The sequence below is a fragment of the Rosa rugosa genome, chromosome 4 (genome assembly GCF_958449725.1).
Source record: "Rosa rugosa chromosome 4, drRosRugo1.1, whole genome shotgun sequence".
Lineage (NCBI taxonomy): Eukaryota > Viridiplantae > Streptophyta > Magnoliopsida > Rosales > Rosaceae > Rosa > Rosa rugosa.
Window position 1 is genome coordinate 15,821,656 of NC_084823.1, and position 22,094 is coordinate 15,843,749.

General features: G+C 41.8%; 1 long non-coding RNA gene across 1 annotated transcript; it reads right to left on the bottom strand.

Moving 5' to 3' along the window:
• Window positions 1–8,314: 8,314 nt before the first annotated feature.
• On the bottom strand, window positions 8,315–10,813 carry LOC133743054 (uncharacterized). The gene is made up of 3 exons (XR_009862915.1): window positions 10,248–10,813; window positions 8,579–8,644; window positions 8,315–8,457 (listed from the first exon to the last, which is right to left on the bottom strand). It is a non-coding gene; the product is annotated as an uncharacterized LOC133743054 (long non-coding RNA).
• Window positions 10,814–22,094: the final 11,281 nt, after the last annotated feature.

Genomic DNA, 22,094 nt, shown 5'->3' on the forward strand with positions numbered 1-22,094 from the left:
GATTTATGTGACTTTCTACGAGAATTTCCGGGTACGGTTGGGAATCGTACCCGTGTTTTCTTTATTCGCTGGACTTATGGGGAAGCCTTACTGATTTTCGATTTTTTCGTATGATTTTTACCCTCCATACCTGGGTCGTCATATTTATTGCTAGCTAGCCTATTAGTACTCCTCCCTGCTTACTATGTGTTTGTGGGTGAGTAAGAGCAGAGCATGGGATGCTCCAGAGTGTGGGACACTCCGACCCGAGCCTGGGAGGCTCCCTTCTTTCGTATGGTGAAACTTCTTCCCCATATTTTATCGTTGCTTGACTAGCGGGGCTAGTCCGATTTTCACTGTAGCCAGCGGGGCTGGTCTTATCTTCTTGAGAACCGAGATTTTGATTTTACAATATATTTTTCGAATATTGTGACTAGCGAGGCTAGTCGGTTTACTGTTTTGAAATTCTTGGATTTAAATCTAAATGTGTTTTCTAATTGTTGCATGCATCGGTTTTTAATGTAATAAATGTGGGAAAGAATGAAATCCTTTTTCTTTTAAATTATTTATTTTTGTCCACTCACGCTAACGTTTTTTCGTCTACTTTCCCCTGGGCCTTTCGGTTTCTAATGCCCAGTTTGCAGGCGCTATTAGTTGAGGTCGGGCGTACATGGTTCGAGGCATAGTTGACGAATAGCTTCCGCACTTCTTTTTGTTGGCTCTGATCTATTGTGGGTTACTGTTTTTGGGTAGTCCACTTTAGGGGTGACTCGACCAGTTCTCGGTAGAGTTATCACTAAGGTGGGCCCCGCAGGGCCACCTCAGATTTCAGGGTGAAATTCGGGGCGGGTCCTGTCATGGCAACTTCCGTAACGGAGCTAACGGCCATATGTACCAATCCTCGGTCGGGCAATAAACCTCAGGTACCGTATTGATATTTTTTGAAGTTCTGGTACCAAAAGTTATAAGGAGGAAAAGTTCGGGTACCGTACGGATAATTTTCTCTTAATTTTATGATTGTCAATAGGACAAATCAATCTTTCTTTGCTTTGGAAAAGGTGGATATCATGATTTTGAATTTTTGATTAATAATATTGATTAGAACAGATTGAATGTCCTTACCATGAAGGACCTCTTTGTTTATCTGAAACATTGATTCTTTTCACACAAACACCATTAGTTTCTACATTCTCATGCTCTATTTCCAGCCATGTGGTACTGCTGAGAGGACCACTTGACATGTTAATTAGCTAAACCCAACTTTTTTTCTCCCAGAAAAAATAATGGAGCTTTATGATATACTTAGAACTCTGTGCAAATCGATGAAATTGCATTCGTTTGTGCCTAATGAAAACAAACATGAAGCTTATGTTTATGGTCATTACCAGAAAACTATATCAGAAGCATATATTGATCGACTCCCTCACTTCATTAGGTGAAGCAAAATCAAGACAACAATTCAAAATCTTGTGGGTTTTAATTTCAAGAAAAATGAACCCAGAAAAAACTTGTTCAAGTTGATGAACTCTCATCTGCAACATATAGCTTTGCTAACTTTCAACTACTGATCCATATAATAAAACCCGTGCCAATTTCCATAACTTTCAGACACCCATTTTTAATGACCTTACAGTTCCCTCTTTAATTGGAAGTGATATATAAGAAATATCACATGTTCTGGAATGAGCTATCCCATAACTACTGCAACTTCCTTTGAACAGTGTAAGTCTGTCTGTCTCTCTCTCTAGAGAACAGTAATCTCATAGCAAACATAAGTTGTGCAGTACTATACATGCAATCTTTTTTTCACGTAATTAATTAAATTACTTTGAAACCTCGTTTTCCCTTTTCTGAATCGTTTTAGTTGTAAAAGGAGTTCTACAGCTCCGTTTTATGCATGCAAGAGAAACTTGTAGCCACAGATGTTGCAGAATCACAGAAAGCAGACCATGCAATTTACAAATCCAAACACAAAAACTTCAAATAAATTTCTTTTCCCTTCCTCCAGTACATATCATCGGAGTTAAATCAAAACCCATAATCAAGATGTTAATGCTTGGATCCGTGGGGATCCTAATTAACTATAAGTAAAGAGAGAGAGCGACACAAGCGAAGTATAGTGGTTCGCCTCCGCATGAGCGGGAGACTACGTCCACTTGAATGTTTAACTATGTGTGTTGAGCCTTGCGGCCCAAGGGGATTACAAGAGATGTAATGGGATGGATGAATGTGGAATGAATGGTGTTTAAGTGGGAGGAGAGTTCCTTTCATAGGTGAAGGAAGCCATCTCCTTTACATTGTTTTCGATGTGGGACAAGTAACAACTATTCTAGTGTAGAAACTATTCTAGTGTAGAAATGCCTAGTTTGTGGAGGCAACTTTGCAAGGGCGGGAAGGTGGCTTCCCGGTGGCGGATTTGCGACTTCCGGATACCGTAGCGTAGCTTGAACATAGGGCTACACGATGCATGTCTCGGTTGGGCCTTGCCATGTCTCGTGGGTGTCCCAAAGTGGGTGTTAATTATGCTTGGTGATGTAGCAAATACTCCATATTGTTGGAGGTATGTACAAGTCCCCGAAGTCCCCAAGTAAGAGGAGCTTCTTGGTTGGGGAGTTATACACACGATGTCACCAAGCATAAGTAACCGGGCGGTACGGAGCCCCTACAAGTCCCCGAACTCCGTAAGCAAGAAGGGACTCGTTAACCTGCACAACAAAGACAAAAAACAGGCATACGTAGAATGCTCGTTGCATTGGGCAACAAATGTGAGTTGCACCGATATGCGTTGGCATATATGAACGTATGGGGTGCGTGATACATGGTCGTGTGAGCATATGGATTGCATATGATAAATGTGTGACGCGCGCAAGGAGACGAACGAGGTCGATTTTGACGGGGTTACGCTCGTGAGGTGTAAGTTGCATGAGTGCAGCGAAGGTATGCATTTGTAACTCATGAACGATGACCGCGCGTTCGGTTGTGTCTGTTTAGTTTTCGCTCGTATTAATGGAACTCGAAAAGAATTTGATTTGTCGCGGTCGGTAAACGACAAATGGTAGAAAAATTCAATGTTCCATTAACGTATGGTGTGTCGAGTAGACATGAGCGTAAAGCTCGAGGATTGCCGGGAAGGCATGAGCGGAAAGCTCGTGATCGGGAAACTCGGGGTTGCCGGGAAGGCATGAGCGGGGAGCTCGTGAGCGGGGAGCTCGTGAGCGGGGAGCTCGTGAGCGGGAAACTCGGGGTTGCTGGGAAGGCATGAGCGGGGAGCTCGTGGGTTGCCGGGAAGGCATGAGCGGGGAGCTCAAGGGTTGCCGGGAAGGCATGAGCGGGAAGCTCAATAGTTGCCGGGAAGGCATGAGCGGAAGCTCAAGGGTTGCCGGGAAGGCATGAGCGGAAGCTCGGGGTGCCGGGAAGGCATGAGCGGGAAGCTCGTGGGTTGCCGGGAAGGCATGAGCGGGAAGCTCGTGGGTTGCTGGGAAGGCATGAGCGGGGAGCTCAAGGGTTGCCGGGAAGGCATGAGCGGGAAGCTCGTGGGTTGCCGGGAAGGCATGAGCGGGGAGCTTAAGGGTTGCCGGGAAGGCATGAGCGGGAAGCTCAATGGTTGCCGGGAAGGCATGAGCGGGAAGCTCAATGGTTGCCGGGAAGGCATGAGCGGAAGCTCAAGGGTTGCCGGGAAGGCATGAGCGGAAGCTCAAGGGTTGCCGGGAAGGCATGAGCGGAAGCTCGGGGTGCCGGGAAGGCATGAGCGGGAAGCTCGTGGGTTGCCGGGAAGGCATGAGCGGGAAGCTCGTGGGTTGCCGGGAAGGCATGAGCGGGAAGCTCGTGGGTTGCCGGGAAGGCATGAGCGGGGAGCTCAAGGGTTGCAGGGAAGGCATGAGCGGGAAGCTCGTGGGTTGCCGGGAAGGCATGAGCGGGGAGCTTAAGGGTTGCCGGGAAGGCATGAGCGGGAAGCTCAAGGGTTGCCGGGAAGGCATGAGCGGGAAGCTCAAGGGTGCCGGGAAGGCATGAGCGGAAGCTCAAGGGTGCCGCGAAGGCATGAGCGGTAAGCTCGTGAGCGGAAGCTCGTGGGTGCCGGGAAGGCATGAGCGGAAGCTCGGGGTGCCGAGAAGGCATGAGCGGGAAGCTCGTGAGCGGAAGCTCAAGGGTTGCCGGGAAGGCATGAGCGGAAGCTCGGGGTGCCGCGAAGGCATGAGCGGAAGCTCGGGGTGCCGCGAAGGCATGAGCGGAAGCTCGGGGTGCCGCGAAGGCATGAGCGGAAGCTCGGGGTGCCGCGAAGGCATGAGCGGAAGCTCGTGGTGCCGGGAAGGCATGAGCGGAAGCTCAAGGGTGCCGCGAAGGCATGAGCGGTAAGCTCGTGAGCGGAAGCTCGTGGGTGCCGGGAAGGCATGAGCGGAAGCTCGGGGTGCCGAGAAGGCATGAGCGGGAAGCTCGTGAGCGGAAGCTCAAGGGTTGCCGGGAAGGCATGAGCGGAAGCTCGGGGTGCCGCGAAGGCATGAGCGGAAGCTCGGGGTGCCGCGAAGGCATGAGCGGAAGCTCGGGGTGCCGCGAAGGCATGAGCGGAAGCTCGTGGTGCCGGGAAGGCATGAGCAGAAGCTCGTGGTGCCGGGAAGGCATGAGCGGAAGCTCGGCGGAGCGCGAAAAGATCGGCGGTGCCTGCTGAGGCACGAGCGCGAAAAGTTCGGCGGTGCCGCTGAGGCACGAGCGCGAAGAGCTCGGAGGTGCCGCTGAGGCACGAGCGCGAAGAGCTCGGCGGTGCCACTGAGGCACGAGCGCGAAGAGCGGTTGCCGTTGAGGCATGAGCGGGAAGCTCGGTGTTGCCATGAGGCATTAACGGGTAGCTTGAGGTGATGCCCTGAGGCATGAGCGTGACCGTTGCTAATTATGCCGGGCTGTATGTACAAGTCCCCGAAGTCCCCAGTCAAGGAGGGTGTTCTGGCGGGTTGATACCAAAGCGTAGCTTTGTGCCGTATATCAAGCATAATTAGTGCGAGTGCGTCGTCCATCTAGAATTGGTTGGAGCGAACGCTTTTGCCCTTTCGGGTGGGCCCCTGCTAGGCCCTGCGAGGAGTCCCCCACTCCTGGCTATAGACCTCCGGATGGTCAGAAAATTGTTTGATGAGGGGAGCTGCGCGGAGCAGAGGGTGTTGGGTAGCGAGCCCAATCTTTGATACCCAAGCGTCGGGGTTAACTGCCGGATCAATGGCTGCCGTGGGCTGTGTTAACTAGTCCCTTTGCTATTTCTCATAGGAGAAACTTGACTGCAATGCCGCGTAGCGGTCATTGTCATTATGAGGCGTTGCCTTACCGCTTGGCGGTTGAATGAAAAATGATGAACACATAGAGCAAGTAATAATATTTTGTATGAGCGTCCCATGTTTATTTAATTTGGTTGCAATTAAATAGAAACATGGCATATGTATATAGCATGTACTTGTAATGGGGATGCTAATATCATTTTTGCATTATTGTAAACATGCGTAGAGATTGTTTGAGATCGGTATGTGAAGCATGGCATATCTAGTATGTGAGACCTAGAAAGCGTTGCCAAATCTACGAAATGTTTTAGGCATGCTCAAAAGTTTATGGAAGCATGTAAAAGCATATCAAGTGTGATATATTATAGGCATGCTTAGAAGTAGTAAAAGCATGGTATTGGCATGGTAGTAGCTCTAATTGCAAGAGCGTAAAAGATAAGGTATAGTTACTTATCTTATGCCGATTTGGAGCGAGTTGGAATTAGAATTGATATAAGTACCCAAATCATGTTGGAGTTGTCCAAGCATGACCGCTCCGTTGCTCCGGCGAAGTTCCTTAGTAGAAGGGTGATGATTTCATTCGTTGGAGAGGTGATCGGTGATTATGTCTCCATGAAATAAAGTAGGTGATTAGTACATGAGTTTGTAAAATCACTAGTAATGAGTTTGCATAAGTATTTATGAGTATTTGGACTTATTCTTGCTGGAAGAATAAGCGGCATACTTGGATAGTTGGGTTCTAAATGACTGCATAAAATCAGAGACATGAATACGTAGTATATGTGTGGTTACAAGTGACGCCCTGTCAGATGCTTATAGGGTAGGTGAGCGAAGCGTTTCATATACTGACATGTGTTGTTACACGCCCAATAGCTATGCAATTAAGTTAGTTTCCAGAAGGATACAAGATGGTAGTCTCGGTGCCCTGTGTCTGATGCTATGGGACATGCTTTAGTAATCAAGTATTATGATGAAAGTGTGCAGTACATATCATGTGAGGCCTAGGTGACCGTGCATATTGCATATGAATGGCATAGCAGCATGGATGGTGAGAATGCTTGACATACTGGATGCAGTTGGCTGTATATGATATTGAATACTAAAGCAGCATACATAATTATGGTCTTTGCGAATTATGCACTTTGAAAATTATATGTATAATTATGCATTGACTTGCATGATTATGGTCTCACAGTAGCATACATAAAGCATGTTATACTTGGTTGGGACGCGGGCCATAGCCATGCAATAGACATGGTCAGTGTTTAGAACAGGAACCCAAGTACACATGTATTGACAATTGCATCATGCTTTTAAGCGGTGGCAGCAAACTAAGAGGCATGCGTTCCTTGACTTCAGAAAACTCGAGTTTTTTAAAACAGAGGCATGGTTTGCATGTATTCATGAGTGTTTAAATGAGAGAAGCTTAGCTTTCGTCATCTCTGTTCTCCTGAGAGAGGATGTAGCGCTGGCAGAACTGGGAACGTCGCTGCAGACCGGGTGGGTGTCCGCTGATGCTGTCTAACGGAGCAAACTTGCGAGTACCGCTGGCTGATCAAGAGTTAGCGGAGGAATTCTGCCGCTGACGGAGTTTGGAGAAATATGTCGACGCTGCCACTGACGAAGCCACTCCCTAGCGGTGCCGCTGACGGATCTTTAACCGGCGGAGGTGGCTAGCGGAAGAATCTCGGGTCAGTGCTGCCTTGGCAGATATTGTTCTTCGGCGGAGAACTTTCGTTGTTGGCTCCTTGGCAGAGTAGCGGCGTGTATTGGCCTGCCGGCGGTGGTGCCCAGCGGAGCACGGCCACAGGTGTGTGGTCAGCGGAGGTTGCTGACGGAGCGGAGAAGGATAGTTGGGCGGAGCTCAGAGCTCAGCGGAGATGGCAAACCTGGAGGACTCGCTTGGCGGAGGCCTGCCGACGGAGGTGAAGCTCAGCGGTGAACAGTCCAGCGGAGGTGGAAGGTCGGCGGAATTCGAAGCTCAGTGGAGGTGGAGTTCGGCGGAGCGGAACTCAGCGGAGGAGGAGTTCGGCGGTGCCGCTGAGTAAGTTCGGCGGAGGTGATGGTGTTGTGCGAGCTGCTGCTGGCGGCTTGATGCAGCGAAGAAGAAGGAGGGTGGCCAAAATAATTCTCTGGGTGTCCAGAGAGAATTGGCACCAGAGAGATTTTTTTTTTTTTTTTTTTTTTTTTTTTTTTTAAGGTTCAGCGTTGACCTATTTTGGCTGGCGTTGACCAGACGTTGACCGGCCCCTAATGGGCGTTGACCGCCTCCGCCGGGCGTTGACCGACCCCGCTGGGCGTTGACCGACCCCGCCGGGCGTTGGGCGTTGACCGGTCCCGATGGCACAAGTTACCGCTAAGAATTTCAATTATATGACTCAAAGAAAGAAATTATTTTGAGCTCGGTTAATATGACTTAACTCAATGGTACGTGACAAAGCCTTTGTGTGACGGCTTCCCACAGACGGCGCCAATGTTAATGCTTGGATCCGTGGGGATCCTAATTAACTATAAGTAAAGAGAGAGAGCGACACAAGCGAAGTATAGTGGTTCGCCTCCGCATGAGCGGGAGACTACGTCCACTTGAATGTTTAACTATGTGTGTTGAGCCTTGCGGCCCAAGGGGATTACAAGAGATGTAATGGGATGGATGAATGTGGAATGAATGGTGTTTAAGTGGGAGGAGAGTTCCTTTCATAGGTGAAGGAAGCCATCTCCTTTACATTGTTTTCGATGTGGGACAAGTAACAACTATTCTAGTGTAGAAACTATTCTAGTGTAGAAATGCCTAGTTTGTGGAGGCAACTTTGCAAGGGCGGGAAGGTGGCTTCCCGGTGGCGGATTTGCGACTTCCGGATACCGTAGCGTAGCTTGAACATAGGGCTACACGATGCATGTCTCGGTTGGGCCTTGCCATGTCTCGTGGGTGTCCCAAAGTGGGTGTTAATTATGCTTGGTGATGTAGCAAATACTCCATATTGTTGGAGGTATGTACACAAGATTTCATTTTTCCTATTCCTTCACTTAGCCACTAACCAAACAGAGCTCCACACACAATCAAATCCCTCAAAACAAATCAAAGATCAAGCGAAAGCGGTAGCAAATGAAAACAATCCGGAAAATGGGCTCTGGGTTCTGATCATAAAGAAACTTTCTTTGTCTTCACTTGTATGAAATTGATGAACTATTGTATCCATTTAGCCGTTGATGATTGAATTGACTGCATATATAAACACTATTCATCTAGGCATGCTTAAACCAATTGGCTTACTCGAATCACGTACAATTTTCTTCATTTCAACAAAATGCTACAACAAAAACAATGAAAGATAGATACATACCTTCTTTCGGAGACCGCTGGTTCCGGTCGTCTGGCTTCCGATCGGTTTGGTGGGAACCAAATTAATCTGTATAAAAAAGAAAACCAATTTGTTAAATCATTAAATTCAAGACATGAACAAAGTATCAGCAAAACACATATAGGGCTAAATACTGTTTACCACCCTGTGGTATGGACCTCACATCAATTCAGTCCCTCGACTTTCAATTTCATCAAAAACACCCCCGAACTATCATTTTCTCGTCCAATAGGTCCCTCCGACTCAATTCCGTCTAAATTGGACGTTAAGTTTGACTTTTGAGGGCTAAAATGGTCATTTCAACATAAAAAAATTAAAAAAAAAAAAAATTCTGTTTTTTAGTTTTTTTTTTTTCTGTTTCTTATTTTTTTTATTTAATTTTTTTACTTTTTTTTTTTAATTTTGTCTTCAACCTATACACCACAAGTTATAATAGGTTTATAAAAACAAAAAAAAATACTCTAAGTGGTTGAAAGCCGCTCGCTAATCTACGATATTTGTGATATATCTCTGATAAAGTGAAGAATTTTAGGATATATCCCCAATAAAGTGAAGAAAATAAATATCTAGAAATAAAAAACCATGTACTAAAATATTTTATTTAGAATTTATATAGTTTTATTTTTATTTTATTTTTTATATAGTAAAATATCAAAAAACATTATTAAAAAATAGTAAAGGAAATATTAAATATGGAATAGTTAAAAAAATATTCGTCTCTAATTAATCAAATTAAGATATTTAGTTATTTAGTATTGATAAACATATATTTGAGAAATAGGCCTCTTATCCATTCTCATTCGATCACAGCGGGGAAGCAAATAAAAATGGAAAAACTCATATTTGTAAAAAATAATTTTACACTTTATCTGTAAATAAATATCTGTATATCCCCAATAAAGTGAAGAAATATCTGTGTAAAATCATTTTTGATCTATGATATTTGTGATATATCTCCAATAAATTGAAGAATTTTATGATATATCCCCAATAAAGTGTAGAAATATCTGTAAAAAATGATTTTACACTTTATCTGTAAATATCTTTATATCCCCAATAAAGTGAAGAAATATTTGTGTAAAATCATTTTTTACAGATATTTATTTACAGATAAAGTGTAAAATTATTTTTTACAGATATTTCTTCACTTTATTGGGGATATATCCTAAATTCTTCACTTTATTGGAGATATGTCACAAATATCGTAGACCAGCTGGCGGCTTTCAACTACCTAGAGTATTTTTTTTGTTTTTATAAACCTATTATAACTTGTGGTATATAGGTTGAAGACAAAATAAATAAATAAATGAATAAATAAAACGAAGAAACAGAAATAAAATAAATAAATAAAAAAAACTAAAAAACAGAAATTTTTTTTTTTTTTTTAATTTTTTATGTTGAAATGACCATTTTAGCCCTCAAAAGTCAAACTTAACGTCCAATTTAGACGGAATTGAGTCGGAAGGACCTATTGGACGAGAAAATGATAGTTCGGGGGTGTTTTTGATGAAATTGAAAGTCGAGGGACTGAATTGATGTGAGGTCCATACCACAGGGTGGTAAACAGTATTTAGCCCACACATATATAATAGAATGAGAGAGAATCAAAAGATTGATTAAATCAAGTGATTCTATGAGAGCCAAATTTTACCCAGTTTTTGGTGATATTGATTGTGATGGATAAGCCTGATATCGCAAGAGTAGATGTTGACCTTGATGGAGGCTTCTCATACTGAAAGGCAGCTGGGGGTATCGGAGCTTTTGGAGCGAAGTGCATTAGGGCATCTCCAACAATGGAGTCAAAAGCCAAAATGACTAAGGGGCTTTTGTTTCACCATCTCCAACCCAAATCAAAAGGGTGTCAAAATGGCTTTTGAGCCATACCTTGAGTCAAAATGACTAAAACCATTTCCAACGGATAAGTCTTTTGCTAGATGGACAAGGCAACGGTAGGAAATGACATAGCAACTCAACTCCAATAGATCTGTCAAATCCAATAGATTTGACATATCAAACCAATTTGTCAAATTTGACAAATCCAAACCCTTCTGTCTTTTCTTTTTTTATTCTTTCTCTCTCCTTTTCTCTCTTCTCTCTCTCTTTCTTCTTACCCAAAATCATACCCAGAACCAGACTTCCAGTGTGATAGCAGCCTTCAAAACTTGTTCTTAGAAAACCCATGCCAAATCAAATTTCCCCAATCTCAATAAGCTTCTAAACTTGTACAACAAATTCGAGTTTTGAAAACCCATTCCCCAATTGCAACAAATCCAGTTTATAGCAATGATCGATTTGCAAGAAACCCAGTTCTTTGCAGCTGCTTAAACCCAATTCTTTGACCCAATTGCTTAAACCCAAGCAAATACAATCTGACCCAATAAAATCACCAATTAGAACAACTATCTTAGAACACCCAGATTCATCATTCTCATCCTAGTAGGAAAAAGCAATCAATCTCAGTAAGTATAAGAATAGTTCATCCTAGTGGGAAGGAAGATGGAGGAAGAAAGTAGAAATAGAAGAGGATATGTCGATCTCCTCTCTCTCTCTCTCTCTCTCTCTCTCTCTCTCTCTCTCTCACTCATCCTACCCAGACCAAAGCAACTTGTAAAAAACCTTCATGAATCCTTCTGGGCTTTCATGGAATGGCAATTTGAGATCTGGAATTCGTGAAGGCGTAGAACATAAAGCTGAGAATCACGTAGATTTTGATTGATTTGGGCCTTCATTGATCAATAATTTGGGAAGAATAGTCGGGTACCACTTGATTTGGTTGCATCTGGTCCAAAGGATACTCCTATGAATCTTGTGTTAGAGAAGACGTATGATGCCAAAACAGGAAAGGGCATGCCTGAATTGTGAGAGAACTAGTTTTAATGTAATTGCAGGTTGGATGGAAAATTTTGCAGAAAACATAAACAAAGAGAAGAGTAAAGAAGATCGTAGTTGGGTACCATTTGATTATAGAAAGGAAGATTGATCAATGGGTAGATGGGTTGGACTTGATTACAGAGAGAGAAAAGAAAGAAGATACTGAAAGAAACAGAAGAAGCAGCGAAAGAGATGAGGATGAGATCTGAAAAAGAAAAAAACAAAATAAATAGAATAAAATATATTAAAATAACATACAATTTTGACATATCGGTTGGAGTAAGATTAGGCAAAACTGAACGTTGCCATGTCACATGTCAAATTTGAATTTGACACAAGCTAAAAGAAAACTCCATTGGAGATGCTCTAAGGAATGAAGGTAGAAAGCCAAAATGGCTTAAGGGAAGAAGGCTGGGCCCCACCTTTCACTATCCAAAATGAGCGGCTCTGATTCACTCCTCATTAACTCGATTCAAAATGGAAGGCCAAGATTAATTGATACCAAAAATTAAAAAATAAAAATTGAAATGGCTACAAATTAAGACGATGAATCCTCCTGGGTAGGCAACACAACATGAGAACAAACATAATCTTTTAGTTTGACATTTGGTTTTCTAACGCGTTCTGAGCGGCGAAGTGCAGGGACAATATCCTCATTAGGTATTGGAGGAGAAGAAGGAGGTGAAGATGGTGATGAAGGTGAAGAGTTGTCAAGTGAAGGGGATGAATGATGTGAAGATGGTGATGGAGGTGTCTGATCATTGGGATGAGTCTTATGGTCAGACGAGACATCTGGAGATAAAGAATTGTCAACTTGAGGAAGGGTGTGTTCAATGGGAGAAACCCTAGATGCAGACAAGGGTTCTTGAGGGATATCATTTTCAGGAATCACATTAGGAAGCACTGCATCATGAAGCTGCAGAGAAAGATTAGGAGAATCTTGCTTATAAGGAAAGATATCATCATGAAAAACAACATCCCTACTAGTAAAAAAAATTTTGGTAGTTAGATCATAAAGTTTATATGCCTTTTGACCGAAAGGATATCCAACAAATATACATTTATGAGCATGAGGATCAAATTTGACAGGACCCGCCCCCAGATTTCACCCCGAAATCCGAAGTGGCCTTGCGGGGCCCACTTTAGAAGAAATTCTACCAAAAATTTGGCGGAACTTCCCCTAAAAGTAGGCTACCCAAAACCTGTAGGAAAACATTTACACTTCTAAATCATCCATCCTTAATCTCCTGGAGCCATCTGCTCCCCAAATCACAACTCCAATTTCACAAATATCAGTCTCAACCCAAAAACAATATTAATCCCATAGGTTATCAGAGCAATACTAATCCACTAGGTAACAAAGAAAACAGAAATAGAATGAGTACGCGGAAGCAATGCTGTTGGCTATGCCTCGACTCCATGTACGCCCGACCTCAACTAATTTCGCCTGCAAACTGGGCATTTGAAACCGAAGGGCCCAGGGGAAAGTACATGAAAACGTTAGCGTGAGTGGACAAAAATAAACAATTTAAAAAGAAAAAAGATTTCATACTTTCCCACATTTATCTCTTTAAAAACCCGATGCATGCAACAATTTAAAGAAACACAACAATTTTAGTTCAGCTCAAGAAAACCGACTAGCCCCGCTAGCCACAACCAAGCAAAGAGTAAAGAACTCTGATACTCATGAAAATAAGACCAGCCCCGCTGGTTAAGGGAATCAGACTAGACCCCGCTAGCCCAGCAATAATATAATGAGTAGGGGAAGATGATAGCCACACGAATAAGCCACTCAGGCTCGGGTGATAGCCTCCCAGGCTACAGTACTCCCATATACTCCCGTTATATACCCACACGCCACTATGTGTAGCGATTAGGATACTGGGCTTCAGCATTACTGTCACAAAGACAGTAACCAGCGCCACAAAGGCGGACGGGCTTCGGTGATCCCATCACCTCGCCACAAAGGCGGAAGATCAATGCTAGCAATGATAATAGTCACCCAAAGTATGGCAAAAGAAAATCCGAAAACCATAAATCCATAAATACATAAGGCTTCCCCAACTCTCACAAATGAATTTCCAACGACGTGTCCCACACGCCAAGAGTATCTCCATAATTCGAAACAAAACCAATTCCAAAATCATCATCGAGGCATTCCCAATGCCAAAACTGAAAGTCGATAAATAAACAAGAAATAATTCCATCGAAATCCCATTTCGAAAATCTTTCAGAAATCTAAAATCGACGAATGAAAATAAATATGGAATTCCGGAAATCACCTCGGAAAAGAATTCATTGAAAATCACAATATCAGAATTTCAAATAATAATTATAATCAATTTCTGAAAAATCAATTCATATTCTCAAAAACAACTCATAAATCCAAATCCGAGCATAATAAGTTCATATCCGAAACTCATGAAAAATCAATGTCAAATTATAATCCAAAGAAAATATCATGCTCGATAATTAAATAAATCAATAATTTGAAAATAATTGCATGCATCATTATTTAAAACAAAAGTCCACTCACAGTACTATTCCGACGATCACGCATACGAGTTCCTTCATCGAGCAATAGCTCGGTACGTCGCCCTGTACACAATTATATTCTGTGAATAACTATTCTAATTAAATACGATTCTCAAAATCGAATCCTCATATAACATCTCTCTAATTCTTCTCGGATTCAACCCAAATTATACCACTAATACCAATTCGTTAATTTAAAGGTTCCAAGGCAGAACCGAGAGATATCCGACGGTCGGATTCTCGTAGTTCGATAATCGAAACCCTAAACTTCAAAAATTCATAATTAATTCCAAGTTTCTCCAAAAATCACCAAACTTCACATACAAGCTCTACAACATTTATAGAATTTAATGGCCTAAAAACTGGAATTAAAACACTGCCCTACACACCTCCACGCGCCACCCACAGTGACGGTGCGTGGGGGCTCACGCGCCGGCGGCCACCACCTCCGATGGCCACCAGAAATCAACAGTAGCTGCAAAACCACAGACCCAACAACATTCTCAACTACAACTTCTCTCAATTTTACCTTTAAACGTCTGGATTAAGCCCGTGAAGAAAACTCAGAAATGGGTTTCGGATCCCCTCTTCGATTCGACCTCTACACCGGAAATTTCAGCAAGAGGGGTTGGGGAAAACGTTCACCAGCTCGTGGAGTCCCTGCTGTCCACTTTTGGCGGTCGGAGGTGGTCGGAAACGATGGAATCGCCGGAAGGATCGAAATCGGACCCGGAAGGAACTTCACGTCGATTTGAGCTTTTCCGGCCAAATCGTTGAAAATCAAGGGCACCAGCGTAAAGGTGGGAAGGAGGCGAGTTTGTGGTGGCTTGGAACACGCCGGGGGACGGCCGGACGACGTCGAATTGCAGCGAGGAAGCTGCTGCCCGAAGAGGAAGGGGGAGAGCGCGGGGAAGAGAGAGAGCTGGGGTGAGTTTCCGGAAATGGAAACCTACCTCGGTAATTTTCCATATATATATATAATTTTTATCATGAACAGTAACTTTCACATTTTCTCGTATAACTTTCGTATGCGAACTCCGATTTTTACGAACCACATATGCACGCGCTCGGTTTAACATCCTCTACAACTTTCGTGAAGAAAATTTTCTCAGATTTTGACCCGAACAAAAAGTCATATTCTAACCCCCCCTAAACTGTAAAATGATAACTGCGAACGGTAAAACGTACCGTAATTCACATACACACAGTAAAAGAGGTTAAATCGGATATGGGGCGTAACAAAATTTGTGTTTGGGGTGAACATTAGTGGCATATGCAAGACAACCAAAAACACGAATATGAAAATATTGGGGAACATGTTGAAATATTTTTTAAAATGGAGATTTACTAGACAAAAGTGGTGTAGGCAGACGGTTGATAAGATAAATTGATGTGAGAACACATTCCGCCCAAAACTCTAATGGAAGATTAGCTTGAAAAAGGAAAGCACGGGCAATCGTGATTATATGGCGATGTTTTCGTTCTATACAACTCCATTTTGTTGGGGTGTGTAAACGCAAGAGTGCTGATGAATGATGCCAATAACTTGAAAAAATGCACGCATAGATAAAAACTCACTTCCATTATCAGAACGAATGTGTTGTAACTTTTGATTGAATTGTGTCTCAGTAAAGGCAACAAAATATTTCAGAAGATTTTGAGTTTCAAATTTGGCATGCATAAGATACAACCAGGTACATCTGCTAAAGTCATCCACAATTGTCAAGAAATACCTTGCACCGGAATGAGATGCAATTTTGTGAGGACCCCAAATATCACAATGAATGAGAGCAAATGGTTTGGTTGTGGAAATAGTACTCAAATTGAATGAGAGACGTGTTTGCTTGGCTAATGGACAGACATCACATACTTTATCTACGCTACAAGAAACACCAGGAATTGTTTTGGCTAGCAATTGCAAGCGATTTGGAGAAGGATGACTAAGACGTCGATGCCACAAGGTGGAAGAAATGATTGCATGATTGGCAGAAGAAATATGTGAAGGTTTAGTGGCTAAATTTGGAGTGAGGTAATAGAGACCGTTCTGCTCCCTACCCAAGCCGATTATCTACTTCATAACCAAGTCCTGCAAAAGACACATGTCAGGAAAAAAGGTGATGAAACATTTAAGAGATTTTGTAAGCTTGCTTACTGAGATAATGTCATGCCCCGATTTTTTAAACACAATTAAAAATCAATGTATAATCTCATAATTATACATGCGTGATGGTTCAGCCATCAATACAAAAAACCTGGAAAACTTTTTCCTTTTAAACCAAGTACCTACTGATGCCCTGAACCCACTATTCAATACAGACTCGCTCCGCAGAGTCAAATATTACATAAGTTTACGAATTAAATTGTCACAAAAAAATAATAAGTAAATGCTCCTCAGAGCTTACTACAAGTGGAAGTCTTAACAACGGTAAAGTCACAAAATTGGCTTCCTACCGTAAAGCTGCTAGCACGCTACCTCAGTTTTAGCCACGATTACCCTGACCTGCAGGATTAACCCCTACACTATTGAATAGTGCACCGGGTTGCCACACAACAAACCCAGTAAGCTTATGAAAGCTTGTATGAGTAAACTCAAAACCACAAAGCAAAAACACATTCTTAAGTCACCTCAACCTAACAACGATAAGCACATAACGCACAACTACAACCATCAGTTTCATAACCTTCCATATCATGCTTACGTAGGTCAACTCGTGACTAAAACCAAACTCTCAGATTCTCAACCTAGTATCCAATTACACAAATTCCAGTCAAACAAAACCTCCTCAAGTAATGTTTGAAACCATTTTAACGCACTACGGCGAATTACAAAATCACACTCATTTCCTCCCCACTGGAAGCCTTTGTCATCAACATGACATCAAAGGTGAAAATCAATGAATCACCTTCCTATCCTCATCACAGAGCACAATCGTTACCAATATGGACTTTAAGATAAATCAAACCATCAACAAATAAAACCAAGAAGAAAACAAGGCAATCACAATTCAAAACAAAGTGAAACAATTCATAGTAACCCCTACGTATAGTTTAGTTCAGGAGGTTACATTAAAACAAACAATTCAAGTTATAGAAATCATCATAACCCCATACTCTGACATCTGTAGGTAGCTCCGACCATCACAGCAATCCTCTCGATCGTTGTTAACTTAATAACAATTCAACTCCTCTACAGAGCAGTCATCACACTGATCATCACACTGATTTCACCGGTCATCACACAGATAAGAATCATCCTACAAATCATCACACAGATTTTAGCGGTCATCACACAGATATTCTCACATGCTTTACACGATAATCATCACAAAGATTCATCGATTCATCACATTGATGTCATTGATTCATTACACAGATATTCCTACACAAGTTTTACATGACAATCATCACAAAGATTCATCACACTGATATCATTGATTCATTACACAGATATTCCTACACAAGCTTTACATGACAATCATCACAAAGATTTATCACACTAATGTCATCGATTCATTACACAGATATTCCTACACAAGCTACCATATCTTAAATCCCAATTAAGATGGTCATACTAGACTCATGGTATCTCAACAAATGAATTCTACAATCACAACTTAATACACCATTTCACTAGTCTCAAACAATAATGAACTCAATTCCAATCTTTGTTTGCAACCTCAACAATGATGTTCTATAATCACAACTCAATACACAATTTCACTATTTCCAAACGATGATGAACTCAATACATCATATATTGCTCCTATCACAACAAATGCACCAATACATATATATTTCACGTAAATATATATATATATATATATATATATAGACACATACATAGTCATCCCCTTAGGAATGCCACTAATACCAACTATAGTCATGATTAAACTAATAACTCTAAGACAATAGGGTAACTATGCTCATAACGAATATCGTGAGATTTACTCACCTCTGAATCCTGCTGCGTCTTCACAAGCTAACCAAGACAAGCACCAATCACCGCAATCCGCTCAACACAAGCCTATCAAGTACCTAAATACATACGGTCTCAATTCAGTGCACGAATCACAAAGTGATTAAAGTTCGAATCCCCCATTTGAACTAAAATATGAAAGTAACGCCAATCGAGGCAAAACATCATCCAAGACCACCCAAAGTCTCTGGAATACTTAAATGATGGATATGTCAAAGGTACAAGTCGATCGAACAGTCGGATCCTCACGGATCGAAAATAGAACGATTCGGAACCGCTAAAAACCCTAACATGCTCATACGATCTCCAAAAATTACGTATTATATATTGAAATGCTCATATCGGCGAGTAGATGATAAATAACACAAGAAACTGCTCCTTACATGGCCGGAAAGCCATCACAGTGCCGCCACAGGCGGAGGCACAACCACCGCCGGTCAAAACTTAAAACCACATCAATCCAACCGTCCAAAATGTCAAGAATACCAAGTATAACAACTTTAATACCTGGAGCTTGAACCAACTCGGCCTAGAACGCCGCCTCAAGCCGAGAATCACTGTTCACCTTGAGTTAAACCACTTTCAGTGAAAATCGATCAAAACTACCACCAAGGATCGATAAAGGAGGCTCCTACGACATCAACACGCTTTGTTTCAAGCCTAGCCGTCGCCGAAGGAGAGAATTCCTGCCGGGTCCGACTACACTCAAAGTCACCGCTTTGCAGCACCGCCGTGGGTGGAAATCATCGCTAGAGACCGCCATAGGGAGGACCAGAACACGGAGGCGAAACTATCTGTGTTGGTGGCTTAGCCGGAGGACGTCTGAAACGGCCTGAAAATTCGGGTCGGGTCGGCCAGATTTCGTTAGGTCTGAGGAGAGAGAACAGAGAGAAAAGGAAATTCTAAAAATGGAAACTTTCTGAAAATAACAAGTAATGAATTTATTTTCGGAAACTTCTATTTATAGTAATTTCCAAAATAGCAGAAACTTCCGCTAACCATAACTTTCTCATACGAACTTCGATTTAAGAATTCCGCATGTCCACGAACTTGTATTGACGCGCTCTACAACTTTCGTGAAGGAAGTTTTCAGAGAAACTCAATGAATAAAAAGTCAACATCATTGACCCCTCAAAAATAAAACGTTTCGAGTAATTATTCATCCGAAATACTTCCACCCCATCCTCGAACTACGTACTCGTACCAACAACCACTGAATTAATTCCGGAAAATCCTCGGAAAATAATTACCAATTTCTGGGGTATTACAGATAAGAATAACCTTAAAACTTGGAGCACAAAGCACGTCATTTAGACGAATATTAGAATTAAAAGAAAAATCCCCATTTGAATGAATGGGAGCATGTTCACCGTTAGGTAATTTCACAAGAGGAAACGAAGGTGTAGGAACAAGATTTTATAAAGAATTAGGAATGGATGTAATATGTTCTATTGCCTTACTATCTATGATCCAATGATTAAGAAAAGAAGAGGAATGTGATAAACATGTACCATTTGCTTGAGATGGAAAAACACCCTTACTCTTTACCAATGCCATAATTTGTAGGCATTGTTCAATGGTAAGATTGGAAGCAATTGCTTGAAGTTTATGGATGGTAGAATGAGCGGCAGCCATGATAAACAAAAGGAGAAGTTAAAAGCTTCTCAAAGAAATTCCAACACTATCTTTAACAGACTATCTTTTGTTAATATAATGATCATGTCAGCTATATTTTCTATACTTTTAAATTTAGTCCTTAAATAACATTGTGTTAGCTCCAAAACCCGTGACAAAGTGCGGGCACAATTTCTAGTTTTCAGAATTACAAGCACAGTACTTTGCGTGACATCCTTGTTCTGACTTTGTTAAGAAATAAGCTGAAGTATTGGTAGTGACTACTGACTAGTGAGTACCAAACCAGACCAGAAATTATAACTATACATATGAATAGTGGCAAAACATTTTTGCCCTTCTATGTTTTACTGAATTGCATAGTCTAGCTATACGATTTTTATGGCACGGAGTCATGTTTATGGGATACGTGTTGCTTTCGAATAGAGGTCGTGTGCCCAGAAGACGAGAAAGAGTGATAAAGTTGCTTCTTTTCTCACTGAACCAGAAGACGAAGGAATTGGGTGTGGGGTTTTGATCAACCGAAAGATCGAACACGTACACGCGAAGGAATTGGGTTTGGGGTTTTAATAGGCAGTGCTGATGCTTCATTTTTTTGGATGAGGTCAGCTTCGTTTTTTAGGGTGCACAAGTTGTTGGATTTTGTGATTTATCGTTGTTTGTAATTTTCGAAGGTTTGGTTAGAAGCTCAGTTTTTCATCTATGTCCAAGGTTTTGTGTGTCTTTACTATTGTCATTGTTGTTTTTATTCCTAAAATAGAGTAGCATGTAATTGGAGCAGATCCTATATGAGTCCATATGACAATTATGTTGCTAGAGCTGTAAGTGACATTTCTTCCTTTTTCAACATGTTTTCTTCTAATTTTATGATCTCACACACACACACACACACACACAGAGGCGTTCCAAAGAGGACGTCCGCACTTTTGCTAAAGTGCGGACGTCGACGTTGTAGCTCTGCTCAGGCCGCAACAGAGCGGCGCCGCTTGCCGGACGGACCAGTCTGCAGTCGGGTGGAGTCGCCGGCGACGAGATTGCAGCGCTGCCCAGAACCTTGCAGTTGCAGGTCAAGTCGCTGCCCAGAACCTGCAACCTCGATCTCCTCCAACCTTGATCACTGCCCAGAACGGTCTGGGATGCCTCCAGCCTCCGCCCGGCAAGCCCCGAGCCGCCTAAAATGCCGCAGAAGAGTCGACGTCCGCACGTTAGCGAAGTACGGACGTCCGCTTCAGAACCTGCCTGTATATATATATATATATATATATATATATATATATATATACAGGGCCCTTCTAGTGAGGGATCCTTTTTTTGGGTCTTTTTTAGGGATCGGGATTAGATCAACTTTTCGATCATATTTTGGCATCTCAACCGTTCAGTTTTTAGGTCCTAATGTGTAGATCACCTCTGCAAATTTTCAGCCAAATTGATTATCATTAAGACATTCAAAACTGTGATTTATAATTATATGTATGAACGGTTCAAGTTGGACAGATTCGGTTCGTCCATTGATTTAATCCAGTTCGATACCTTAACGATCACCGATTTGACTGAAAATTTGCAGTGGTGATCTATACATTATGACCTAAAAACTGAACAGTTGAGATTGCAAAATGTAATCGAAAAGTTAGTCTAATGCCCTATCCCTAGAAAAGACCAAAAAAGGGATCCCTTAGTGGAATGGCCCTCTATATATATATATATATATATATATATATATCATCTCTACTTTAACTACTTCTATTAGGTTTTGGATCTAGAAAGGGCAGACAGCACCGAGTTTATGCACAAATATTGTTGTAATTTCATGCCTGAGGTACAAATTTTCAAAGACTCAATTTTAGCTTACACATATGCAACAACGATAGTTGAGCATGCAACAACAGTCATCCTGCTGTAGCAAAGGCTCCAAACACCAGGTCAGGTAACTGGAGCCATACCTCAACCACCAAATACAATGGAATGGGAAAACATCACAAATGGTGTATGAACTTTAGGCATTTCTACACTTTGGTGTACCAACTTTCATAACTATCAGAGTGGTGTATCAAGTTTGCTCCAATCTTTCATTTTGGTGTACGCCGTTAAATTTTTTGTTATCTTTACAAAAAAAAAAAACTGACAAAGCTAAAGGAAAGATGACGGAATTTTTTTTTTTTTGACAAAGATAACGGAAAATTTAACGGCGTACACCAAAATGAAAGATTGGAGCAAACTTGATACACCATTCTGATAGTTATGAAAGTTGGTACACCAAAGTGTAGAAATGCCTAAAGTTCATACACCATATGTGAAGATATCCCCAATGGAATTGCAAAACCTCAAATTAAGCATACATACACATACAATTAGTTCATTAATATATAGTCTGGATTAATTGACTGAACCATATCTATCATTCACACTAGTCTGCAATCATATGCTCTGCATGTGTAAGAAAAATTTTAATTGTAAAAAAAAAAAAAAGTTATCTGCAAAAGAAAA